This window comes from Halichoerus grypus, chromosome 9 (assembly GCF_964656455.1).
Source record: "Halichoerus grypus chromosome 9, mHalGry1.hap1.1, whole genome shotgun sequence".
Classification (NCBI taxonomy): domain Eukaryota; kingdom Metazoa; phylum Chordata; class Mammalia; order Carnivora; family Phocidae; genus Halichoerus; species Halichoerus grypus.
This window is the reverse complement of record NC_135720.1, coordinates 108,876,844-108,904,610: the sequence shown is the minus strand read 5'-3', so window position 1 is coordinate 108,904,610 and position 27,767 is coordinate 108,876,844. Positions and strand designations below refer to the sequence as shown.

The 27,767-nt window shown below is 47.0% G+C and overlaps 1 protein-coding gene across 3 annotated transcripts in view; it reads left to right on the top strand.

The window, feature by feature from the left end:
- Positions 1-3,309: 3,309 nt before the first annotated feature.
- DAAM2 (dishevelled associated activator of morphogenesis 2) overlaps positions 3,310-27,767 on the top strand; it is a 126,509-nt gene continuing 102,051 nt past the window's right edge. For 2 of the 3 annotated variants that reach the window (XM_036087342.2, XM_036087326.2), the window contains exon 1: positions 3,838-4,144. The gene's annotated coding sequence lies outside the window, so the exon portion shown is untranslated. Of the gene's footprint in view, positions 3,449-3,837; positions 4,145-27,767 lie in introns of those variants that run through there. The other variant, XM_036087336.2, reaches the window with a different exon arrangement.

The following is a 27,767-nucleotide window of genomic DNA, read 5'->3' as shown; positions in this document are numbered from 1 at the left end:
TAATTTCCATGAATTACACTACATCTTCTTATGACTGTGGACAATTCAATTGGCCTGTGGCATGATTTTCAAGGGAGAATGGTCACATCATAGTTCCTGATACTAGAAATGAGTCAGTCATAAAAGTCTCTTATGCCTTAGTAACTTTCCTGCGTCTTTTTTAAAACAATAATAATTAAAAATACATACCCTTTATTTAATCATTGCCACATGCTGGGCAATATGACAATAAATACTTGGGAAAGTGGGATCAAAATTGAGAGGAAAATGGTGGTTGGTGTGTACATTTGGTTGTAGAAACAATGGTTGACTTTCCCCAAGAGCTTGTGGTGGAATTCACAAGAAATGATCAAATCATAGGACAGTCTATGACTCTCAGGAGGACAGCTGCTGACAGATTCCAGAACGGTGACATCTAGGTGAAGGAAGAACCAGGAAGAGAAAGCACACAAGGAAGTCGAAGTGATGGGAAGATGTCCTTGAGAGAAAGGAACCTCAAGAAAGGGGTGGTATAAGCATTTTAAAGGATGTGGAAATGAAGAGGGACAAGACCAATTCACAGAAAAGGTCACTGACTTTAGAAAGAGCAGTTGTAAGGATTCAGGGCAGGATACCAGAGGGGAGCTGGAAGGTGAAGGGGAATCCAGGAACTTAATTCTCTAGTGGACTGTGGCACTTTCCAGTTCCAGAATTTACTTGCAAACTGCTTCATCTAGGTTGAAATAAATAAAATTGATGTCAGCTTAGTAGGAATATGGATTCTTCATTGGATGTTTTTGTTGTGTTATTATAAAGATGTTGTGGAAAATCCACAGAATCGGACTCAGAGGAACTAGGTTAGCATTCAAGGTACCTTGTTTACTGACTGTGTGACCTTGGGCAGGACAGTTATCAGATCTGGCTTCTCTTATATATATAGAAAAAAAAATGGAGGTTATAGCGATAACTCCCCAAATTGTGAGGTTCAGAGGAGATATATGTGTATAGGCTTTGAAAACTATAAAGAATTATGCCAGTGCAAAGTTTCATGTTAAAAATAATCATCATACCTGGGGCACCTGGGTGGCTCAGTCAGTTAAGCATCTGCCTTTGCCTCAGGTCATGATCCCAGGGTCCTGGGATTGAGCCCCCATCGGGCTCCCTACTCTGCAGGAAGCCTGCTTCTCCCTCTCCCACTCCCCCTGCTTGTGTTCCCTCTCTCGCTGTGTCTCTCTCTCTGTGTCAAATAAATAAAATCTTTAAAAAAAAAAATCATACCTATAAGCTAATGCTCAGGAATTGTCCCAATATTATGTTATATCTTGGTGAGTTGATCGAGACGTATCTGGTAAGATTATATTTGGTTGTAAACAACAGAAGACTCAATTATAATTTAAACACATACGAGTTTATTTCTCTCACCTACCAAGACGTCAGAGGAAGGCACAGTCACTTACGATGTCATCTAGGGCCTCAACTCCTTCTGCCTTCCTGTGCCACCATCCTCAACTGAGTGGCTTTTGTTCTCAAGGTTATAGGATGTCTGCTGTGTCTCCAGGCATCATGTCCAAAAGAGAAAAATGGTGGAAGAAGGAATAGGGAGTGTCAAAAAGTTGAGGGGGCATGCCATCTGAATCTGACCTTTTCTTAAAAGAGTTTTTCTGGAAGCTGACTCTTGCCTTCTCCATGCCAACTCACTGGCCAGAACCGGGTTTCTTAGCTATCCCAAGCTACAAGGGAGTCCAGGGTGGTGAATATTGTAGACTTCCAGTTTCTTTAGTTGAGGAAGGCAAGGGAGAAGGGAGTCTGTCAATGGCTTTTGGAAACCAGTTCTTAGCAGAGCTCATCTTGCCAGTGGAGCCTTGATGTGAGGAAGGGGATGGAGGGAGGTGGCAGTGGGATATCATGCTCAGGAGGGCAAACTGACAGTGACCAAACAGCAGGGCTGTGGGCCCTCTGCGGCTTGGACCAAAACATTCTGGCTGTCCCCCACCAAGAGGCTCAGCCCCAAGACTTGGCTCCTTCTGGCAATCAGCCCTAACCAGCTCCTGCCAAAGGGGTAAACACATTCCAACTCCTTGAATCCCTGCTGCACTGTAACTGTGGTTAAGGCATCCCCCCACCTCTACCCCATCTGGGCTAATGGAAAGTTCACCAGAGTTGTGTTTTTTTAGTGATGTTTTGTGGTTATCCATGCTCCTTCCTATTAACGGGGAGTTGAATACCTACACATTTCTGTTATGGAACTACAGAAACAATCTGTCCAATCATATGTATCACATTTATGTTTATTCTCCAGTCTGTGGGAATCATGAAGGATAAAGCATTATACCTTGTTTTCTCCACTCTTGAAAGATGGCTCTTAAGCCAAGCCATTTTCTTAAGCCCCTTTAGCTGGGTGGAGGGACAGATGACCACTGGAATCCAGTCCTAAACACCTAGAAAACTCTGCAACGGTCATCACCTAGTGTGGGCACCCTTTGCTTGCACGCTACTGGGATGGGGCGGGGGGAGGGGGGGCACAGAGATCAAATACTCACCCTGACGATGGTGCCAATCATGGAGGACAAGGCTGCTCTTGACTGAGGTGATTTCCAGTGGAGTCAAGGAGATGGATCACCATCATATTTAAGAAAAAAAAATTAAAAGTAATTTTTAAAAGTATGAATAAGAGCTATTGTAAACGGCTCAAACTCTGTATATAAGCAGTGAAGTAAGATGAATTGACTGGCACGGAGTTGAAAAAGCTATACAGAGGCAGGAAGTGTGGAAAGTAATTTAATAAAAACAAACTTTTTTTTTTTTTTAATACATACACACTCCCAAAGAAGAAATGGAAAAGTTGTCAGGGTGTGGACCAGGGCTTCTAATTAGCTGTTCTGGTCTGCCTGATTTACCTCCGTCCTTGCCCCAGCACCTTCCTGGGACTTCTGGTCCCCCGGAGGAACACTTTGGGGAACGAGAGGCATCCCCCAACACCTGACCCCCCACGGCCGGCTCAGACCAGGTCTTCTCGCCCCTTCCCCAGGGGAGCAGCCCGAAACCCGCTGCCCAGGTCGCCACTCTTGCCTCCTTGACCCTCGCTTGTTTCCCAAACAGAGGGAGCCCTGAGAAGGCTCCCTGCCAAAGCTGGAAACAGCTACCCTCATTGTCTGCCTCGCCCTGCCGGCCGCGCTCGCCCTTCCTCCTTCCCCTCCTTTCTGCCTGAAAGTGTGAAAATTACAAATCCCAAGGAACTGCAATCAGAACTCTACCTAGGGAACGTTCAGAGGATCCTTGCCATAAATATCCCGCTCCAAGACGCCTGACGTCAGAGCGGGGCGGGCGGGGGCGCGGGCCGGCCGGGCAGGGAGCCGCGCCGCCCCGCTCTCGGAGCCCGGGGGCGCCCAGAGGAGCCAGGGCCAGCGGCGGTCGGCGGCAGCGGCTTCGGGGCTGCGGGGAGCGGCGGCCGCGCCATGGGGTCCTCGGAGTAAGTGCGCGGCCCTGCGTCTGCTCCGCTTCGCGCCGGGCCGGGCCGGGCGGGGCGGCGGGTGCTTTCTGCCGGCACCTCCACACTTCTCCCTCCCCCCCCCCTCGCTTTCTTTGCAGCGCTGAAAGGGGACTGGAAAGGCGGCCGCTCCGCAGCAGGCTGCCTGTTTTGTTTCTGCAAAGTGTTTGCAGGAGCCACCGGTCTTTGAGTGGGCTCCCAGGGCCTGTGTGCGTGTCTGTGCGGGTCTGGGGGTGATTTGCGTGTGTGTCTCTGTCTGTCTGTATTGGCACATCTGGACACAGGAAATGTCTTTGGAAAACTTAGGGAAAAAAAAATTTTTTTTTTTGTGGCTTTGAAATGTGATTCCTTGTTGTCACAAGTGGACGAACATAGCCGGTACCCCCCGAACTGACAACTTTTTGGTGGTGGCTTTTCCCGGCTCAGCTTGTGCCCAGCCCCAGCTCCCACTTGCAAGCCTGGCCTCTGGCCAGCAGGCAGGGCAGAGGGAGCGGGAGGTTCTTGCTCTCAGAGGCAGTGGGACCTTGGGCGAGGGGAAGGAGCATCCCAGAAAGGGGCTCCTGACTCTGGGGACCTCAGCACCTGCCGCAGCTGCCCAGCCTCCTGCTGGGGCCCTGACATCGCCAGGCAATGGGACTTTGACTTAACTGAGGAAGGAAGGATCCGGTCTGGAGGCAGGTAATTGTAAGGAGGATGAGGAGGAGGAGGCTGCGGTGGCCAGGACACTGGGGTGCGGTGGCCAGTCCTGCCCCGGAGTCGGAGGGATGCGTCTGCCACATGGGCCCACGAGGAGGGATGTGCCGGGTTCTCGGGGAGCACTGCTGTGCCCCAAACAAGATGCAAGCTCCTAACATAAAGAGACATGTCTGAACTGTGGAGTGGAGGAAGGGGGGTGGTGGGGGAGAAGGAGAGAGATTTTTATCAAAATTGAACACAGATTGCTGAGGCCTGGGCTTGATTTAACTCTTCTCTCTCTGCCTTGGCCACTTTTTTACTGCTCTGTGGTGGATTTGCAAAGTTCCTGGGAAGGTAGGAAGGAAAATTACCCCTCTCCAGGAAAGAGTCCCTGGAGGTTTTCCTTAAAGTCTCCATGGGAATGAAAGCAACTTCCCATCTTTCAAGAGTTTAGTTTTGTGTTTCCCCTCTTCCGGGTTTGGTGTCAGTTTCTTGGATTTCTCTGAAAAGTGGGCTGCTGGAGGGAGTGGATTTTCCCTAGGAAGCAGAGGGGGGATTGTGCTCTCAGAGTGGGCGGGAGGGGGTGCGGGCTGTAGGGCTCGGCTAGCCCTGGATTGCCCCATGCACGGTGCTGGATGTCCGTAGTTGGACCCAAGAACCAGGGGCCACCACAAAGAGAGCCCTTTCCGCCTTGCCCTCACGGGGTCTCTCGTTTTATATTTTGCAATAGAGCCACCCTACAATGTTTGGGCGGGAGGAAGATTGCCGGACTCTCCCTGTGTCCTAGAAAAATGAGGGAATGAAGGGACAGGGAGGACATCTGGATATAAGAACGGACCCACAGGAAGTTTGAGATTTGGGGTGGATTTTAGAAATTATACAAATTGACCCCTGGGGAAGTGCTGTAAAAGACTGAGTAGACAGCACTGTCAGAAAGGCTCGTTTCACTTCGGAAGTTGTGTCTTCAACTTAAATGTTATGAAGAAGAGGGAGACCATCCCAAGGGCAGTGTAAACAAAAGTACGTGTAAACAGGGCTAGCTGGGTACAGCGAGATGCACGTGCAGGCACATGTTTATGCCTTCGTGGCTGTGTGGGGATGGTCCTGGCCTCGGGCATGAAAGCACAAACAGCCCGTGTCTCCTCTGCGCTGGGAGCTGCAGCCGACTCCTGTTTCTCCCTTTACAAAAGACAACTGTGCTATTCTCGTCTTGCTGCCTGCTCCTGTCGCATGTTCTGGCTCCTAACTCCCGGAGTTTTCAGAGCTTTTCTCCCAGATCCTGGGATGCTGAGTGAATACTTGTGCCCCCAACAGGACAGAAAGAGGAGAGAAACTTCTCCTGGGCCTTAGCACTCAGAAGAAAGTCAGGAGTTCAGGAAGCGGGAGGTGGAGAGGGCAGGACCAGTAGGAAGGCCTGTGAATGTGTTTTCTTTTGGTGAGTGTGGGGGAGGTGGAAAGCCTACTGCTTTCTGTGGGAACATGTTCTCTCCCCAGTCTGCTTTCCCAACCCCCCGCCCTCAGAGTTTTCGAAACTAAACAGGTTAAACTCTGCCTCTCACCAAAGAGCGCTGGATGCAGGGGTAAAGAAGAGGGCGAGCCTAAGGGCAGGTGGTTGGGAGGCTACAGAGATAATCAATGAGGCAGACTCTTGTTTCTTTGATCTTAGTGGAGCCAATGGAAGTACCAATTTTAAATGTTCCCACTCATTCCCCCTACGTGCAAATAGAAGACTGAAGACTCGGGGACACAGGGGACCCAGAGGAGGCGGCCTCTGAGAAACACTCTTGTCCCAGGGAGAGCTGAGGGCAAGAACTGGGCTTGCAACTCTTTCATCATGTGGGGTTTCTCTGGAGCGTCCGTGGGGTTCTGACCTTTCTGGGTTTGCTCTGGGAGACGTGTCACCAACTTCAGACCCAGGTCGGGTTCCCAGGCCACTGACGCTTGGGCTGATCTCATTGCCTCTTCTGTCAGCTCCAGCATCTGGCCTGCTCTTGGGTCATCTCTGAGACCAGCATCCTCAGGCTCTCTCCCGAAGGTCCGAAGGGCAGATGCACCTGGCAGGAAGAACAAGTTGGCTTTGATAACAGAGGAGCTCCCACAGCCAGAGTCCTTCAGCTCTGGACTTCAGACACACCCCAGCACAGCGGAGAGTGTGGACCTCAGAGAAGTTGGCCCTGGGAGAGAATTAGGAACCTGGGGTATATAGTACTTAGTCCTTCTGAGCCTCAGCTTCCTTATCTGTAAAATGGGGATAATGACCTCACAAGGTTATTACACAAATGATATTTATGCAAAAGGACTAAGAACAGAGCTAGCGATGTCATGGGTCCTTAAATGAAGGGAATAGCATCATTTTATTTCTTCATTTTTCAGCCATCAGGAGTCCATGTGTTTTGGAAAGGACCTCTCCCCAAATCTAGCTTTTTTTTTCTAGTTTTCCATTATTATAGGCCAGTGGGTGGTAGTCCCAGGGCTCCAGTCACCCTTATTTCCTCCCTCTAGAGAAGGTGACCAGTGGGGATGATCCGTGAGCATGCCTGGTCTGTTACCTTGAGCAGTGCAAGGAGGTGACAGGCATCCTGGGTATTTGGCCTGGAAACCACTTCTGTGTTGGAGATCTCTCAGGAGGGAGGATGGCAGTGGAGCAGGTCGTATGTGTCTGGTGGGGGTGGGACTGGAAGATCAAGAGCTAGGTGAGTCTCAAAGAACCAACCTGAGGTCCGAGATCGGTTAGGCAGCCACTGCTCCTCAGGGTGCTCGAGTCAGAGTAAAGGGAGACTCTGATGGGTTGTAAAGTATGGAAGCTATCCCTAAGTATCTCTGGTGTGTATGGGGTGGGGAGGCAGCCCCCGATTGATACACTGTCTCAGGCAGTGGCTAGCCCGACAGACAGAAGGAGCATCGGATGCTGGAGAGAGCAGCTGCAGGTTCTCCTGGCCCATCTCAGAGGTTCTAAGTCATCCGTCAAGTTGACATTTAAGATGTTGAAGATCACATTTGTTTCTGTTTTGTTTAAGCTCTCTCTTTAACAATGGCCTGGGATGACTTTTCAGCTTTTAAGAGGCTCAGCCCATGGCCAACATCTCTTGAGATGGCCCAGATTGGGGGTCAGTGAATTCCTCACTCCTGGCAGTATCTAGTTCTCCAGCTCCTTTCTCACATTTTTTGGTTTGTTTGTTTGTTTTTGTCTTTCATTATGAGGTTATAAAACTGCACTGTCAAGATGCTATGCAGAGAGGGAATGACTTTTCTTTGGACTTGTGTGTGTCATTCTGTCAGTAATGTGCAAGGCTTATCAGACTAAGGGTCTTAGCAGGTGTTCTGGGGTTTTTTCTGGGGCTCCCAACCACAGAAAAAAAAAGCAAAGCAAAGAACAAAAAGAACCCGGAAAATATCAACTTTAGGCAGTTTGGTATCTCTTTGCATCCTGGCCAGAGCAGAGCTATCTGTAGGATGCCTCGCGGTTCTGTGGAAGGAGGCTCAGAATCAAGTAGATTCAGATTTGAGTTTGACATCAGCAGGTCACAAGCTATTCATCCTTTCTGATCCTTCTTCATCTGTCAAATGAAAACAATGACTCTTCTCACTTCCCAGGCTTGTTCTGAAGATGAGACGAATAATATATGGGTAGGATCTAGCAAACTGCACAGTGCTTCTCAAAATGTTAGTGACTTATCCCCCTCTGGTTCTAAGCTCAAGAAAGTACATGGGTTTGGACATTTGTCCACGAGTCAAAGCAAATAAGCTACTTATTCAAGGCTTAACAGCAGTGCTCAAAGGTCAGCTAATCTCAGGCTAGAGATGGAGACCTTTAACACAAAAGTGGGGCGGCACAGGTCAGTGTTCCCCATGCCAAACAAACGGCAGCCCCATGTGATCCTCTACGGGAAGAAAGGAAAGGCCACCAACTCACTGACCCACGAACCTGGGCTATTAGTGAACTCTCCATAGAGCGTGTTTTAGAAATCCCAGATGCGGTCTTGGTTCAAAGAATCAAAGTCAACACTGGGGAGAGAAATCATTGAGGCAGTACCTCACATTGAGACTGAATAATAATGGCACGATGACAACAGTACCTTACCTTTGCGTAACAGCCTACAGTTTGAAAAGCATGTGGCCTCATTTCATCCTTAGAACAATCCTATGAGATTGGCATTGACCATATTTTACAGCTCAAACTCTGAGGGCTTAAAAGACTTACCCTATTTCCCACAGTAAGTGAGTGGAAGAAATAAAGGAACAGCTCCCCAGGCAGTGGGGCACAACCCTGGCTGCTCTTTAGAATCACCTGGGAAGCTTGTAAAAGTCTCAAAACCTGGGCCCACCCCAGACCAATTAAATTAGAATCTCTGGGGAGTGGGGCCCGAGGTATGGATAGTTTTGCCTTGATAATTCCCCAAGTGATCCGAAGCGTAAGTGAGACCTCCTAAGGTCTAAGTGAAGAGTGGAGAGTACCAACATTAAGATTTAGGGTGTCAGGCATGGGTTAAAAAAAAGAAAAGCAAACAGAAACCAGCCACCACTTTGCCTGGATTTTAGCTGCAAGAGGGCGGGCACTTGTGTGGTGTTCCCGGCAGTCCCATGACGTGGAGCTGTGCCAGGCACAAGGTAAGTCCCTCAGTGAACTTTGGCTATGTGAATGAATGAATGAATGAACCAAACTACAATAGATTAGGAGCCAGCAATTTCAACAGCCAAAATCCAGCCCGTCACCTTGTTTTATAAGTAAAGTTTTATTGGAACACAGCCATGACAGTTGTTGATAGATTTTCTATGGCTGCTTTCACACTAAAAGGGCAAGAGTTGAGTGTTGTGACAGAGACTCTCAGGCTCGCAGAGCTGAAAATATTTACTGTCTGGCCCTTTAACAGAAAAGGTTTGATGGCTCCTGCTCTGCATCTCAGACAGGGACAGAGGGTATATCTTGTGGAGGGACAGGACAGCGTGGTGGTCAAGAATATGGGTTCTAGAATCAGGCAAACCTGTGCTTGCATCCGGGCTCCCCCACTTACCTGGTGTAAGACCTTGTATGTTATTTACCTCCCTGAGTCTCAGTTTTCTCACCTGAAAAAAGGGGATAATAATAAATCACACGTCCCTCGCAGGATGGCTGAAAGGATTGTCAGCCTCTGGCCAAGAGGAAGAACTCAACCAATGTTAGACGTTGCTATCATGGTTGTAGTTACTGGCAATTAACCAAGTGAAAGCAAAAGGAAGTAGATTAAAGTAAAAATCCAAATCCAGTATTTTGGACAGAAATAAGGGATGTGGTGGGCAAAAAGAATCAGCTGGTGAGCTGGTGTGTTGCAGAAAAACAAGTTTCTGAGGTTTCTGAGACAAAGAGTGTCCTTTCAAGCCAACACAGGTCAGGCTCCCGGATGTGTGAGTGAGGTGCTCCTGAATGTCTGTCGTGTTGACCAGCAATCCCCATCATTCCTCCCGGGTTCACTTAGGTTTTATTGCACTTAATCTGGTCATAAGCATATCCCACCTCTGCACCCTTGCTCATAGTTCATAGACTGAAAGGCCCTTCCCCAGTCCTGTCTTCCTGCCAGGCTCACTCAGGTGTCTGCTTCTCTCTCAAATACCCTCTGCAAGGCTTCCCCCAATCACTGTTTCCTCTTGACTCGCACAAACATGGCACCCAGCTCTGTCACAACATCTAACCCATTGGATTAGCAGATAAGAACTGAGTTTCCTTCATGCCTTCTACATGTGTGGAGCTCATCAAAGTCAAATTGCAATGTTGACTCCACACCTGGTAGCCAAATAATGTCAATTAGACCCTTGATTCAACTCAGTGATAGATGAATTAACTCTTGAGGAGTGAGTAGGGCTTACCCAGATGCTAATGGGATTGCAAGAGCAAATCCCCATAGCCAACCATATAGAGAAGAACCACTCAGTTTATAGACTATGGGGACCCTTTGTGTCCTCATCCCTGTGCTTTCTGCTGGTTCCTGCCCTCTGGAACACCTCTCCTAAGGGGTAGCCAGGGACAGGGAAAGAAGGAAGAAACATAAAACCAACCTTTTGGCTTCTTGTCAGCAGATGTGGTGAAAAGTTGGGTTTTGGCTTCTCTGGGCTTTGCATGTATATGCGCCAAGATAATTGGGAGTTGGCTTGGTATGGTCAGCTTTCGTTAGCTCGGTCATAGAGAGAGAAGCATGGTCATGGATAATAGCAAACAGCAGATAATTCACAGCATTGCCATTTGACTACAGAATATGTTGCATAATTTTTATAGATTTTAGTGGCAGATTTATTTTGACGGCGGATACATATTGTGCATGGAAGAATATTAAAGTAAAATTGTCTACTAATGATTAAGAGGAGGGCACAGAAAAATCTTGGCCTTTTGATCAACCCCCAGTGAACTATTCAGAGCTACCTAATTGAAGTGAGGGGCAGGGAGAGGGGATGAAATACTTTTATATACGATCCCACTCTGCACCTGGCACTACGCTGATCATTTTAAAAGCATATTCTTGATTTTTCCAAATTCTGAATAATTCTTACTTGCTTAAACAAGTGAATCAATATCATGCAGAAAAACAAAAAGACAAGTGGAGAATGAATAACATTACCCCCCTCCACACCCTCGTCATTAATGTTAATAGCCCAGAATTAAGCCATCTTACCTTTTACTTTATTGATACAAATACCTACTGGTGCATACACAGGTATAGTGGTAGCTGTAGTCTGAATGTTTGTTTTTCATGGAACTGAATCTAACTTTGCACGTTACTCTGCAGCATACTTTTCTTCCCCTTGATCATCTATCAGGTTACCCCGGCCATGCATCAAGCTTTTTTTTATTTTTTCTGATTTCTTTAGGCCGACACACACACACAGAGCTCTATATATTTGAGATCATGCCATTCTTGTAGGGATATTTATTTTTCCATTAGTCAGTTATTAAACATGGTTTCATCCTGGATGATCACCAGTTTGTGTCCCTGCTCCTGACATATCAAGCATCCATCACCCACGAAAGCTGCATTCTGGCACTCAGGCTGAGTGATTGATGTACCTAGCCTGGTGACCATCTGGGATAGGACTGCGTGTTTTGTGTGGTCCTGCTTGGTCCCCTGGGGAAGCTATCAAGCATTAGGCCCTGTGGCTGCCCCACCCCCTTCTCATCAGATTTAGCCTTTCCTGCTTGGTTCTCCTCCATCACTGACTGTGCAGGAATGCAGCAGGAAATATCAAAGACTGATGCATTAGATGGGAGACCTGTCCTGATGGAAACAGATGAGGCAGTAGAGTGTAATGGTCACCTGTGCAGACTCTGCACTCAGGTCACCTGACTGGGTCCAGATCCCCGAGTGGTGGACATATGCTGTGCTGCCCTGACCCTCGCTCGGGACTGACCCCAGTGGCCAGCCCACTTTGGACCTGCCTCAGCTGAAGAGAGTTGCCCTGTCCACCGTCCCTCCTGCCCACACTCCCCTTCTGGGTCACCTGCATCCAATGATTGGTGGGAGCAATGAAGGCCTGGCCCCTCTGTACCAACTTGGGGAGTTTCTAAAGGGCATCCCAGCTTCAGGGCTCCTCGTGGGGGCTGACCGAGGCCTTCACCGGGGGCCTGGCAACTGCACTTCTCCCTCTGCTCCGTGCTCCCTCCTGTCCGTCCCTCTGTCCCACGGGGAATGGATTCCAAGAGCCCTTCTGAATAACCCCCTGCCTGCTCCAGAAATTTTGACTCTTTCATATGAAATCGTTTTGGAACAGCCCATTATTTTCTAGGTAATCATTGGCTTTGTGTTGGATTATGGAAAAGTGTATTTTTTTCTTGTGCTCTATTTTATCTGTTTTCTAGGTGAGACCCAACTGATTTCCCTACAAATAGCGCGTTGTGTCCTAACTGGACAGATGGAGCAAGCATTTTTATTTTTATTGCCCAACTTGCATTTGCCCCTGCCACACTTCCCCCTATGCGAGGCTGAGGGGTGTAGGTATAGGTGGGTAGAAGCATGACCAGAGGGAGAAGGGGGGCTGTACAAGTTGCCCTTTGGGAATTCCTTTCCATATTACCAGTGCTTCTGTAACACAAAGGGATGCAGTCTCAGAGAACCCAGGCCTGCATGGATCTCTGCCCGATCTGACCCACCCGTAGGGGTGTCCGTTTCACTCTGCTTTGTCCTTAGCACAGGCAGGCTTCGGTGCTGTGTTGAACCTTCTGCCTTTCGGGTCACATATACTGATCACCTGCCCGAGTGCCAAAGTAAAGCTTGCCTATGGGATGGATGCTTGATGTACCGGACTCCGGGACGTAGACCACATTCCTGGGGGTCCGCGTCAACCCTCCCTCACTTCCTCCCAGACACCACAGTCCCCAGCCTCCAGGTCCTGGGACCAGGCAGTGAGGGAAGGGAGTGACTCTGGGTCAGCGGGAAGATCGGTCAGTATTTCCACACTGCCCAAGGCGGCTTTGAAGTCAGTTTGAAGCAAATTCAGAGTTTCTGTGGACTTGGGGCAGTGGAAAGGCCAAGCCATTTTAACCTTCCCTTTCTTTTTTAATCTCTGTCAATATATTTATCAGTGTGTCACCTGTCATGTGGCAGGGGGCTGGCCACTGCCCAGAGTTGGGAACTGCCTTTCCAAGACACAAAGTTGATCGTTCTCCATCACTGCTGCCCTGAACAGGGGTCATGTTATCGATGTGTGCAGCTGTCTAAATGGGAGCGGGGCTAACAGAGTCCAGAGACCAGATTTCTGAGGAGAAGGCTGTGGGTCAGAGCACCAGCCCTGGGCTCAGATTCAGGTTCCAGTTCTTACTAGCTGTGTGTCCATGCACGAGTTACTTCACCTCTCTGTGCCTTAGTTACCTTATCTGTAAAAATGGGTTGTGATGAGGGTGAAGTTCATGAATGATTTGGTAAAAAGAGAAAAAGAAGAGAGAACTACTTGAAACCATGGCTGATGTGAAGAGAACACTATGAAATGTTAACGATGTTGATGAAGGAGAACAGGGACCCAGTCTCATTAGCTCTCTTTGCCCAGCATCCTGCACAGTGCCTGGCACAGCACGGGGAGGGGAGAGGGGGCAACACACATCTATTCAATGAAATGTCCTACTGCCTTTTGCTAAGTGTCGACTGCCTACTTCGTCTGATCAACTCTCTATTGCAAAAGGAAATATATTTTGCATTTTCAACTTTTTAGAACTTTTTATTGAAGTTCAAGATGATTCAGAAAAATACACAGCTTATAAGTTATATAGCTCAAGCTCGGTGGATTTTCACCTAACCACACCTGTGTGTAGCCAGCATCCAGATAAAGAAACAGAATATTCTAAAGCCCCCTCCACTGTTCTGCACTGAGAAGCCCAGCATGCATGCCCTCTTCTGGCTGCTGCCCTTCCATAATCCTGACTTCTAACACTGTGGATTAGGTTTGCCTATTCTTAAATGTCATATAAATGGATCATATGATGTGTACTCATTTTTGTCTGGCTCCTTTTCCTCAGCATAGTGTTGTTGCATGGAACATTAGTTCTCACTGTTGTGTAGCATTCCGTTAATGTGACAGTAACACACTTTCTGCATCCACCCTTCTGTTGATGGGCATAGGGTTGGTTTCCAAGTTTGGGGCTGTTGTGAACAGTGTTGCTAGGAGCATTTGTGCACTTGTCCTTGGGTGAACCTATGAATGCATTCCTGTTGGTATGTCCCGGGAGTGGAAATGCTGGATCCTAGGGAATGCGTGTGGTCAGCTTCAGGAGGACCATCAGTTTTAGGAAGTGGTCATGCCATGTTTTTCATTTTCTATAAAGATGAAAAAGCAGCTCCCACTTGGTAGGACAGGGGCTTGAGTCCCAGCAATACACTGGGGTTCCTGAGATGTTCATATCTTCCACACCCTTGACCTCTGAGAGCTCTTGTGTTCCAGGAAGCCTGCTGCAGGTAGGTGTGTCCTAGACCAGGCACTGTGCTGGGTGTTTTCACTTATACTACTTCCCACAGCAGTCCCATGAGATGAGTTGGGTGTCATTACCCCTCTTAGAGATGAGGTAACTGAGGCTCAGAGGGGTTGAGTGGCTTGTCAGCCAGCAAGAAACTTTCAGAGTCAGGCTATAAGACAGATATGCTTGAATCTACAGCTTGTGCATTTGGGCATCTGATGGTGAATGGTTTTGGCTTCAGTGTTAACACTGAGCAGAAACACAGACACCAATGTGGGGGCTGTGTCCCTTGAGCCTGTGCTGGTTCTGGGATGGTGGCTGTGACGAGAAGCTCTGTAACAAGGAGCAGAAAGAAGGCAACTCAATGACCTTGAGAAGCCAAATTGTTTTCCTGCCCAGGGGCTGTTGGAAAAGGTCATAAATTTCCTGGAAGGCAAGGATGACCATGTAATTTACTATCTAAACCAGGACTCTTTCAAGAGTGAAAGGGTCACTGGATGGGACACTGGGGAAGCAGGGATCCTTTGGCTCTGTCCCGGGTCAACTGAGAGGCTGAGTGAACATTGCTCTCCTGGTCAGTGAGGCCTACAGGTGCTTTTTAACTCTTTCTGAACACTGTCTGTCTGGAGTTTTCCCCAACGCAATGTACTTCTAGTCTCCTGTTTATGCTAAAACAGGGTCTGGTTTTCTTCTTCCCCTCTACACACCATTCCTTACTCAGAGGAGGCTCCGACAAGGTGAGCTTCCTTTGATAAATCTAGTTACCATTGAGAGGCATATGCTAACAGACTAGAAGCTCCTAGAAGGCTAGGGCTGTGCTTTAGCCCCTGTGGTATTTGTGGTCCCTAGCTGGGTGACAGGCACAGAGTTAGCATCCAGGGAATCTTTATTGACTGTATATATCATTTATCCATGTGCTCATTCATTCACCGTTCATAGAACAAGAGCTTAGCTTAGATTCCTTTCCTCTTTTTTTTTGATCTGACTCCTATTCCACTGGTCCAGAAAGAGAAGTCAGTTGTGCGGGTGTGTGTATGCACCAAGGACAAAAAATTAAAGGGACCAACTTAATGAGTAGCAAACGATGCTGTATCATGGGATTCGAAGTCAGGATCTAGGTTTGAATATCAGCATCTACTAATTAGCCGAGCTTCCTTAGATAAGGAATTTGGCAATTTAGAATTTCTGAGCCTGGGATTTTTCTCATGTGTAAAATGAAAATGCTGGTAATACCTGTGGCATAGGAGTGAAGTGAGTCTTTGATGTAGGGTCTATGAAAAGTACGAAGTGCTGTGTAGTTATCAGTGGTGGTGGCTCAAGGATTATCTGAGAAGCACTGGTGCGGGGCGGGGGGGGCGCGCTGTGAGCCACATTTGCTCCACCTCCCTCTGGGGCCTCACTGGCCTCAAATGAGGCAGACCCAGTACGTATGTGGCCAGTCATGTGACTGGGAGCTTTCATTAATAAATAAGAAAGGGATCAGCAAATTCTTCAGGGCCTTGGGGATTTGATGTGGGTGTCAGATAAGGATCCAAGGATAATTAATTTCTCATTAAGCGCACAGCTGCATTTTCACTAGAACAACAGCGAGAAGCATTTGAAGTGCTTATGTATGTCTAGCTAGCAGTAGTTTTGGTGTAGCGTAGTGGCTTCTGGTACAGGTCCTGGGTCAAACTTCTAGCGTCCAACTTTAAATCCGACCGTGTCTAGAATTGTATCCTCCCTGAGACTCAGTTTCTCAACTGTAAAATGGGGACAGTAATAGTACTTACCTCCAAAGGAGGACAAAATTAATACTTGTAACATACTTAAAATTGTGCCTGGAACATGGTATGTACTCTGTAAATCTTTATGATTGTTGTTTTCCAAATAATTTGCTTTCCATCGGAATACAGGGGACTCTGTGGTACCGATGTAATACATAGAGGAGGAATGATTGTTTTGAGACGGGAGAAGTCAAGGAAGGGTTCATGGAGAAGAAGATTTCCAAGATATTTTCTAGAGTTCTATGCCCTGAGCAAAAAGGTCTATTTCCATGATTACTGTGGTCTTCGGGCTTGGAAAAGAAGATTTAGTATGGAAGAAATGCCTTCCCCTAAGAAACATAAATCAAACGTCTCCTAGAATTTTGAAGCTGAATAAGATATGGTCCTGGCCCTTATGCATTTCCAAACTAGTGCATCCATCCTTGTGCCAGGGACAGGAGGCATTCAGATGAGTCCTCAAAGTACTAACCGTGTTGTCGAGGAAAGATCTAGAAGTGAAGAGTACTATTCCATGACATCAATGCTATGAGAGGGAGGTGTTCAAAGTGGAGAAATTTAGATTCCTCTGAAGAGTATTTGGGAATGTGAGGAAATTGTGAAATCTCCTTTCAGGCTTGTGTTATTAGAGGAGCGATTTTATGTGTTGGATTGGTAAATACGTGGTGCTTCCTGCAGCAGGAAGATGGACAGATGGTTCCTATGGTTCCTTCAGTCCATTCATGGTGTCCATCTAGTGTGTGTCTTACAGAGGTGAAGGGCACAGCGAAAACATTCTGAACTTTTCCTAGACAATGTTGACAAGGTCTAAAACGATGTATTCACCACATTGCCCAGGGATTGTTGGAATTCCTGCTTCATGTGCTTGATCTCTAAAGTTCAGGCTCATTTGAAAAATCCCTGTCTCAAAGCCAGTATCCAAAGGGAAGTCTTCCCTTTGCCTGTATCCACAGCTCTTCCTCCCTCTCCCAGTTTTCCAATGAGGAAGTGATGAAATACCGAACTTGCTCAGACTTCGATAAATTACAAGAATGAATCCTTTGGGTTTTCAGAGCATGCAAATGTAATTCTAACAGTGAAATGATGCTGTGGAATAATAAGCATAGGAAAAGATGTTCAACTTTGCTTGGAATTGGGGAAATACCTTATTTAAACCACAGGGAGACATAATTTCACACTCATCAGATTGGCCCCCAAAATGATACTCCTCACATTGGTTGTAGAGCCAAAAATAACTCCCATTCACTAATGGTGGGGTTTAAATTGGTATGCACACTTTGGAGGGCAATTTGGTACTATCTAGTAAAACTGAAGATGCACTTACCCTATGACCCAGCAGTTTCATTCCTAGGTAAATCTAGAGGAAGTAGGGCACCTACGGAAAGGAGCTGTGTTCAGGAATATTCGTTATAGCATGGCTTTTAAGAGTTAGAAAGCCAGCCCAATTTCTATTACCCAGAAGACTGGCTAAATAATTTGATATGTGCATACAATGGAATACTATGGATTACAGAGAAAAAAATGAATAGACTGTTCTCGTGAGGTATAATAATATTAAGTGGAAATAATGTTAAGTGGAAAAGCAAATTGTAGAAGGATGTCATTAATATTGAATTTAAAATCATACCAAATAACATTCTTTTATTTACAAATATTTGCATGTTTAAGTAAAGTATGAAAACACGTTTGGAATAACCAGTAAATTCAGAAAAGCGGCTCCCTCTTGGGAAGGCAGGCAGGAAAGGGTATGAAGGAGCTCCATTTAAACCTGTAAGATTGGGGTGCCCGGGTGGCTCAGATGGTTAAGCATCTGCCTTCAGCTCAGGCCATGATCCCAGCGTCCTGGGATCCAGTCCCGCATCAGGCTCCCTGCTAGGCGGGGAGCCTGCTTCTCCCTCTTCCTCTGCCTCTCTCTCTCTGACTCTCATAAAAAAAAAAATAAAAAAAAAACCCATTAAAATAAATAAACCTGTAAGATTTTATATCTTATACTGAGTGATGGGTACACAGATGTTTATTTTATTACTACCTGTATCTTCAGATAGCTAAAATATTTTTTCATTTGAAAAAAGGTGTTTTTAAAAAATGGGCACAAACCCCTAAACTGTCTCGTTCACCCATTGGCAAGTAGGCATGCTGAAAACTGAATAGGAAGGCACTTCCTGTTTGCTCTAGGTTCTTCTGGGAAGTTTTAGGTAGATACGATCCTCTTCAAAGGAGCTGTTCTCCAGACATCTACACTGGGCCCTGTGGTAATCCCTGTTTTTGAGCAAAAAATCCTGACCTATTTTCTTCTGATATGTGGCTTTGTTGGGATCATATTTGACATATTGGTAAAATGCAAAATAGGGTCATATTAATAGAAACCAAACACCAACTCTCTGGTTCACTTTCCGTATAGCAGATTGCTGGAGCCTCCTCTTCTCCCACCCTTTCCTTGGGAGTTACTGGGATTTCTTGCATGTGCTGGCAAGTGGCCACGACCATCATCCTGACATCCTTTTGATAAGGACATGGGACCAACAGTCTCAAGTATTTCTCATTGCCCCAGGGTGAAACACTCTCCCTCTCTCCCCATAACTGTCTGGTTTCCATGAAGTTTGCCATCCTTCTGACTTTCATTAATACAGCCACTTCTCTGTTCCTCTTGCAAACATCCTGCCCCAAAGTGGGAAAGTGTGCACCACCAGGAATTCTTTCACTTTCTTTTACTTGACAATGAAGCCATGCTGGCTTCTTCTCTGGGTGCTTATTGAAATCCAGTTGATTCAGCCTTACTCTTTGTTACAGCCCCCTCTCCTTTGGAATCTAGTCCGAGCCCAATCTAAGTGACACAAACTATGTTGGCCTTGAGTGCCCTGTCCTCTATTATGCAGCCTCTGTCCTTGACGAAGCTCATGAACCTCAGTGCTCAGTTCTGCAACAGTGAGCCCCTCATCTGGCTGGTACGGTGCTTGCACTGGGGCCTAAAGCTGGGGGTGGCTTTCCTCTGCACCTCCTGTTTATTTATACATCATATAATTCACCTTAATTAAAAGGAAGAAAATCACACAAAATTGGGACTCTTTAGAGCAAATCCTGGGTAGATGGTTGCTCTGAGGATGTACATTGCGGTCCTATATCAGTCTGGCTCTGGGCCGGAAACAGTTGGCACTCCCCAAAGGGTTTAATTGATAGGAATGTAATGAGAGGACTATTTGCAGAGAGATCAGATCCTAGAGGAGATGTGGGACACTCAGGGATGAGCAACAGCAGGAAGATGTTAACACCCCTGCACCTGAAGGGGCGAGGGGGAGAAATGTGTTATCAGAGCCCTGTGCCAGCTGAAGCTGAGGAGTTAGGGCCACTTGGCCAGAGCTATGGCCCTAGAGGAGCACCACTACCACCAGACCCATGGCTTAGCAGAGTGGGGATGGGGGAAAAACCCCTGAGGTCTTGCTCCTTCTATCCTCCAGTCTCTTGCTGTCACTGCCCACTGACCGGATCCCCTGAGCACAAGAAACCCAGGAATCTGGGTGATGCATTCTTGAGAGGTCTGCCCCCTGGGCAGGAGCATGGCAGAGAAGGGCAGGGAATGGAGGTAGAGGGGCAAGCCAAGAATATTTAGAGCCTCGGATATTTCTGTGTGCATTCGTTGTGTCACTAGAGAGACCAGGCATGATGGGAAGTCCCCTTTGATTCAAGCTAGAATTGCTTTTGGGCAATTTGGGCTGTTTTTGGACTGGTTGACTCCAGGAGGCTGACATGGATGGGTTAAGTCAGGAGTGGGGTTTAGGAAGGAAGGAACAGATATTAATGGTTATGGGTCAGGTACTTTGTTCTGTGCTGTGAAAAGGAAGATGTTTGGAATGAGACTTGGGGATTGGCTATTTGTCATGTTCTAAATACTTTACAGTCCAGAGAATGGAGGATGTGTCTACCTTGAACTGAATGAGCCTGGTGGTCTCAGGTGGCAGGCTGAGGACTTGAGACCTGGTCCAAGCCCAATCCACGTGACACACGTGATGCTGGCCTTGAGCGCCCTGATGGATAAGCATGTGACGCTGAGGATGCGCTTAGTTGGAGCTCCAGCATTTGCCTTCTGGCTCCACCTCCATCCACTCTACTCATTACCCTCATCTGAAGGCTCCCTTGAGCACACCTTAGCTCCTGTGAAGTCTGTGATAAATGTCAGAGAGGCAGCCTTAACTGAGTGACCCTGCATTGTGGAGACATGATCTCTAAATATTGTGGCAAAGTACAGAGAAAGGAGAAAATAACACATCTGAACTCGTGGAGGTACAGGGCCTGCCCTTGATAATTCCCAGTCTGGTCTATAAATCAGGGTGTACACACCCAATTCCTAGGGACACCTGCAAAGCAGTACACCAAGTGAAAGTTCACAATATACAAACATGATGGGTACTTGGCAAAGGAAGGTGGAGGAATGGCGCCATTGAAGTTGTGGGCTGTAGGGGCAGAGTCCCTGTTCTGTCAGGTGGTTGCTGAGTGACCCTATAACGGTTTGACATCTCTCGATAGGCCTTAGGTTTTTCATCTGCAAAGTAGGCAAACTAAAGGTCTTTTTCTTACTAGGCAATTGTGAGGATTGCATGGGAGCATCCATGTGAAGCACAGTGCCTCATGCATAATAAATGCTCAATAAATGTTGGCTGTGTCAACATCATTTATTATAATGATGATTATTCCTGGAGACAAGTGTCAATCACTGCTTGGGAAGAAGAACAATTCCTCCAAAATTCCAAAGGCCTTGGTCACTCCTTGAGTCTTTTAATTCATCTAGTTTGTTGCCCATTTCCTACCAACTTCATAGGACTCAATTTTTTGATGCACACTTATGTCCATGGTGGGGTGAATGCTAAGGCCGCCATGGGTCTGGCCATCTTCTTGGTCCCCTCCGGGTGGGGAATCATGAAATGTTCAGAAGAAAGGCAATCAGAAAATGTCATCTAGTCTAACATTTCCCAAATTGCATTTGATAAAACACCAGGTTCTCACAATGGCCCTAGGAAGAAAAGTTCTCGGATTAAATAATGCATGCAGCGTTCTTTCTTCTCCCCTGCCCGCACCAGCACAGAACCATGCACTTAGAGAAGTGTACTAGTAGTCTCTCAATTTATTTATCTGAAGAAGGCTTTCTCCATGGGATGCCCCACAGAACTAGTGTTCTGAAGCATGTATCTGTTAGAATTTGTATTCAGCTACATGGTATGGAAAGCTGACTTGAGTGGCTCTGTCAACTAGGGTTCATTTTTTTTCTTATGCAAGTCCAGCAGACATAGTTCAGAGTTGGCAAAGTGACATCACAGTGCTGTCACGGACCCAGGCTCCTTCTGTTTTTCTACACCAGCCTTCTTTAGAAAGAGACTTTTGTCTTTGTGCTCATTGCCTCATGATTCCAAAATGGCTGCGTCACCTCTAGCTTCACATCTGCATTCCAGGCAGAAAAGAAAGAGAAAGTACAAGAAGCACATGCCAGCTAATTCTGCTCTCTTTAACAAGCTTTTCTGAAAGCTCCCTCCAGAAACTGGCCAAAACTGTGTTAAGTAGTGATTTCAAACTGCAATGAAGTCTAGGGGGAAGCAGAACAATTTTTAATTGGGCATGTTGCTGCCTCACACAAAAGCGGGGACCTACTAGAAGAGATGGGGGCACAGTTTGCATTGTGTGCTGCATTGGTCACACATTTGCTTCTCTCTTCAGCACGATAATTCTAAAAGCATCCCATGCCAAAGAAAATCAAACAAACCAATACACCTTTGTAATCAATAGAAAATATGAATTCTAAGCAACAAGGCATTTGGGCTCATAGACCCTATATAGAAGATGCTGTTCACAGAAGTACAATTACTATTATGATTCTACTTCTGTGAAGTACTTAGAGGAGTCAGTAATAGAGACAGAAAGTAGAATGGTGGTTGCCAGGGGCTGGGGGCAGGGCAGAGGGGGGAGTTAGTGTGTAATGGGGACAGAATTCTAGTTTGTGATGATGAGAAAGTTCTGGAGATTCATGGTGGTAATGGATGTACTTAATGCCACTGAATTGTACACTTAAAAATGGTTACAATGGTAAATTTTGTCATGTCTATTTTACCACAATAAAAAGAAAAATGGCAAAAAAAAAAAAATGGCAAAAAAAAAAAAAAAAAAGAAGATGCTGTTGGTGTCCTGCACAGGTCCCTGGTTGCTGTGGGTGCTCCAGCTAATGGCTTGCACCTATGTGGGTTGTCCTGGTTTCTTGAACCTTCTTGTGCTGCACAGGTGCCTGGAGCTGCACCATGCTTGCCCTGTCCTTCCCCTGAATTCTGTGGCTAATGACTAACAGGGAGAAAGGTACATAAGCCCCACTCCCTTGCCCCAAGTGGGGGGACAACGTGACAGTGCAGTTTCCCTCCAGAGCTCCCCACAGGACTGAGCTGAAGCTAGATCTCTCCAAAAACCACATCCTTGACAGATCATTCCTTTGCCCTCTTCTCTTTTCCTCATTTCCTTCCTGGTTTCTCCCAAGAGCACAGCCTCCATATGTGACATATATACAAATCTCTGTCTCAGACTCTGCTTCTAGGGAACCCAACACAAGGTGTCCAGGGTCAAGCAGGGTGCTCTTTACTTCTTTCTAAGGGGTTCCATCTAAAACCCTTTCTCTCAGTCCTGTTCATGGCCACTGGTGAGCTCTGACTTGGCCTGGGTGTTGTGGGGACAGCTCCATGTTCCACTCTGGTGATGGCTGTAGGATAACTTCCTTCTAAGTCCTGTCAGATATATTTGGGGAGTGCAAGATACAAGACAACTCTTAGTGCAAGACACTGAGCAAGGGGAGTCTAGGACTGCATCTTCTCAAGACAGTCTTAGAAACATTGATTTGCATGAACTGTTTGAAGGGATTTTGTGTGTGTGTGTGTGTGTGTGTGTGATTTTCCATCTTATGGCAATGGCAGCTGGGTATTTATAGCTGGATCTATGGGGCCATTCTCACATGGCTAAAGAAAATTAAAACCTCATGTGGATTTTGTTTTGTTTTCCCCCTCTGCCTTTGCCGTTGCAAACTCTCCAGTTCTTAAACCCTTGTTGTTGTAACTAGAGCCGCACTGAGCATCGCTATGATGGCGAGGTTATGTAAATTTACGATTTCAGGCAAAAGTGCCTTTTCTCCATCAGTCAGGCCACAGGGTCTAAGGGGCGGACTTTTGGGGAGAACTTGTGGTGACACTAAGTGGCAGCCCTACCCATCACCACTCTCTCTAGAAAGTCTCCCCAGATTAACCCCGTGGAATGTGGATTCCTTAGATCACCTCATGATCCCTCTGCATATATGAGCTCCTTTGAAAGAAAATTATTTTCTTTTCCCCTTGTTTTTCTGTATTCTTAAGTCTTTTATGTCTGTGTTTTGCCTTCTCAGTTAGACTGAGAACACCCTGGGGGCCTGGTCTGTTTGCCCAGGTTACCAGAGCTCTTGGCAGAGGGCGTGTGGGGAGGTGGGGGTGGAGGGGTGGCAGGAACTTGGCTGCCGTGTTCTTCAGGATGCCTTAGGAACTCATGGAGTTCTCTAGACAGCAAGGTTGGGGTGGTTTGCCCGATCTTTACTGAGAGGTCAGTACGTTTCCTGCCCTAGGACCCCTGTGGACCGTCTACCATTTCATTCCAGTGATTGGGAACCCACACATCCACACTTTGGATTTAAGCAGACCCTCTGCAAGTGGGATGTGGGGTCAGGGGGCATGGCCCAAACTTGCCAGAACCTGTGAAGGCCCCTGAGGAGTGTGTGAAGGAAGGAACTTAAACTTACCTGTTATTATCCTAGGGAGCTATGTCTTCTCATTGCCTGGTCATCCCCAGGGCTGTCAGACCTTCTGCAGCCAGCCCACTACACAGAGAGCTTTATGAACGTCTACTCTTCAAACTCGCCAAACAATACCTACCATCTTGAAGGCCTACTATGTGCCAGGCATGGGGCTCAGCACTTGCACACTTTGGCACATCCCTGTCTCATGGTAGACCAGCCAACTGGCTGTTATCCCATTTTACAGAAGAGAAAACCAAGGTTCTGAGCATGCAGGTGCCTTGCCTGAAGTCACATGGCTAGTTAGAGGCACAGAAGGCATTCCAAATAAGGTGTGCCTGACTCTAAGACCCACACTCTCTGTATTGCACCCCGATAGGTCACAACCACCTCCCTTTGTGATGAACCAAACACCCAACTACCTGACTTCTACTATGTTATAACTCTTGAGCCCTAACAAACTTTATTCAGTGTCCCCCACCCCCTACCCACCTGCATCAGACTTCTAGTCACAGAGTGGAAGGTAACTTCCGACTTGGGAGTCGGTGGGTAGTTTCTGGAGTTGCTGCAGCTTGGACGCTATGACCCTGCTTCTCAGTCCTGCATCCTCCTCTCTGCTGTGAACACACCCACAGCCTCTCTTCCTGCCTCCCTTCTTCCCCCATGCCTGTGAGTTCTAGAGGGTTTCTAAATCTAGGGTAGAGCCAGCAATTCATTAGTCTTTGTCCAGATTCCAAGAATCCCAAATATACAAGAATTCCTCATTGAGAAGTCCAGCATTCTTGGGGAAAGTGTGTGTCACCAAGAGAGAGCAAGACTCCTCACATTGAGAAACGGGATCCTAGTCCAGTCCGGGAAAATAAGTTTGGATTTCAGAGCCAGATAGAAGTGGACTGGCTCTGACGCCCCCCTCCCAGCTACCCCCCGCCCTCGCGAACCACAACTGGGGGATTTGCCTTCCTGGTTCATCTGAGGGCACTAACCGGATGACATTTTCCTCCAGATATAGAAGGAACACAGAGGCAGTTTGGGGTGTGTGAGTGTGTGTGTGCACACGCACATGCAAGTGTGCGTGTGCACATGTGTGAGCGCATGTGTGCATGTGTGCGCATATGCGCAGTTCTCACCTGCAGGTCTCCTTTGTTGCTCCTCTTGGCATGAACTGTTTGCTTCATGAAGAAGCACCTAGTGAGCTCGTTAAGGCTGGGAGTGGGTGCCAGCATAGGGAATGGCAGGCAGTGAGCCTGCCGCTCTTCCATGGGAGCAAACATCTCTGCCCACTTTGGGGACAGCTCCACCTACCCGAGGATCTCAGGCCAATGCATGGGAAATCTGCTCAAGAACATGGAGAAGGAACCCCCTCATGACTACAAGTGCAGACTCGGGCTAGAAACAGGATGAGAGCCAAGAGGCAGTATGTGAGCAGAGTGGGCGGAGAGGCTGTGGAGTGGGTTATAATTAAGAAAAGCTTTGGAAGGATATGAAGACAAAAAACAAACAAAATAACTTTCCCTCCTTGATTATAAAAGAAATGCAGGTTCATTACAGAAAACGTAGAAAATATATAGAAGCAGGAAAACAAAAATAAAATTAGCCTCTAAGTCCATCACTGGAGGACTGAAAGGCTCCTGGAGCTTTCTTCCCTTCTGCCCATGCCCCCCAACTTCTCACCTGCTCACAAACCACACTTGGAGAACTTGCCTTCCCAGTTGAGTTAACATTTGGTAATTCACACGCCAGTCTTTTCTCTCTGTAGACATTTGAAAGCAAAATTGAGTCCGTATTATACGTGCAGATGTTAGAAAGTTTTGTATTTTGATTTCGTCCCCTTTCCTTAGTGTTACTAACTTTGTTAATGAGAGAAGTGTTGAGTGAAGTGTGGAAAGGGGTCATTAGACATGGTTTGATAGTGAGCAAGCTCAGAAGGAGGGAAAGGCCCTAAAACACTGGAGGGTGTCCACTGGGACAATGGACAGTGAGGGGAATCCAAAGTTCAACCTTTCAGCTCCTGCAAGAGCAGTGAGCAGCCCTGAGCAAGTCTACCTTTGATTCTGGCTGACGCCCTGGCCACAGATAGAGCTCTAATGCCATTACTGGGGCTTGGTGTAGAGGGGGCACCGTCATGAACATGTCACATACAATCGGTTTTTGCAGCTCTGAAGTTTAGTTATGAATTGCTCCATTTTACAGATTTGGAAACTGAGGCTTAGACTAGTTAAGAACTTTGAGGAGGGTCCATACCACCCAGCAGTAGAGCTGGAATCTGAACTTGTTCATCTTTCTTCTAACTGCCATCCTGCACAGCTTCCCATTCTGTGAAAGAGGTTGCCTGCCTGTTACAATTTGCTGCTCAGACTTTCTGGATGGACTCACCAAAGAACAAGGGGCACCCTCTCAGCAGTTAGAGGGGGTGCAGCTAATTGGAATTAATTGAGTTTCCCCTAGAGAGGACCTTGAAAGCTTGAACCCTGCTATCTGGAGTGTGTATCAAATGGGTAATGCCAGTGTCACTTCTTGCCCCGTGGCTCTTCCTCCAGGAAGCCTTCCAGGTTGAATTCCACTTGACACTCTTCCTTTCCCTCCCTTCTCTTCAGTATTAGCCTTCTCTAATTCACTGCTCCTCAGTAGTTGATATTGTGACCAGACATTGCCCTGTCTTTGAGATTCAGCATAAATTAGTTGAATCCAGCCCCCACGAGCAGAGGAAGCCCCACATCCCTCTGAAGGAGCAGCGGTTCTCAAGGAGGAGTCCTTAGACCAGCAGAATCAGCATCACCTGGAACTTGTTAGGAATGCAAATCCTTGGGCCCTCAACCCAGACCCGCTAAATCAAAAACTCTGGGGGGTGCAGCCCAGCTGTTGGTGTTGTATCAAGACTGGTCACACTCAAGTCTGGGAACCTCTGGTCTAGAGTTTCCAAAGTAAGGGGTTGTGGCTCATACATTTCCTGTTACCTCCTGCTCTGAGTTCCTGTTTCTATCTTATTAGTTATGAGTATTAATTATTGCTGGTCACAAGCAGAGCCGCCCAGAAGTGAAGAACACGGACTCTGGAGCTAGACCACTTACATCTGAGTTCTGTCTCTACTGATTGCTCATTGTGTGTCCCTGAGTGAGTGGCTTAAATTTCCCTGCCTCAGACTTCTTATCCCCACAGGGCAGCTATGAGCCTCCAGTGAGTCCGCATGTCACTTACTCTGCACACTGCCTGGCACATAGTAGGCCTGAAGGACATGTTACCTAGACCAATGGTGTTCACATCACAACAACACAAACGATTTGAAATTGGATATTGGACAACCTTGTTCTAAAAGAGGTTGATTGCTTGGCCAGAGCTCCTGTTGTTTGGCCTTGCTTCTCTCCTCCCTCTTGGTGCTCACCGCAGCTCACCCCCTCTGTTTAGGACTTTATTCCCCAGCTCTGCTCTGAACCTTTGCTCCTAACCTCACTTTGCAGATCTCAGGACAACTTCTAAATAATGGACCTGCTACTCTGATTCTCCTGCTGGCTTCCTCCCTCATCAGAGGAGAGAGAGCAATGAAATTTATTTCCTGGCCAATGGGAACCATGCTACCTCTTAGAAAGCTTCCGTGGTATGGTCAGTTTGCTTGTATCTATATATGGATATGAATATTTATGTTGATATGAATGTGTGTATATATATATATATATATATATATATATATATGAATATGTATACCCCCCCCACCACCACCCATTGGAGAATTTCACTCCAGAGCATTTATTCCTGCTCTTTGCTCTAAATCTTCTCACCCTATGGGGTGCCTGGATGGCTCAGTCGGTTAAGCATCTGCCTTTGGCTCAGGTCATGATCCCAGGGTCCTGGGATCGAGCCCCAGGGGCTCCCTGCTCAGTGGGGAGTCTGCTTCTCCCTCTACCCACCCCCCACTTGTGCTTTCTCTCCCTATCTCTCTCTCTCAAATAAATAAGTAAAATCTTTAAAAAAATAAGAAAATAAACCTTCACAACCGAATAACTAGGGACTTAATCTCAGCCAGGGTTTCTCAACCTTCATACTAGCCTAAATAATTCTTTGTTGGGGGTGAGGGGCTGTCCTGTGTGTCATAAGATATTTAGCAGCATTGCTGGCCTCTACCCATTTGATGCCAATAGTATTGCCTAGTCCTGACAACCAAAAAGGTCTCCCGACATTGCC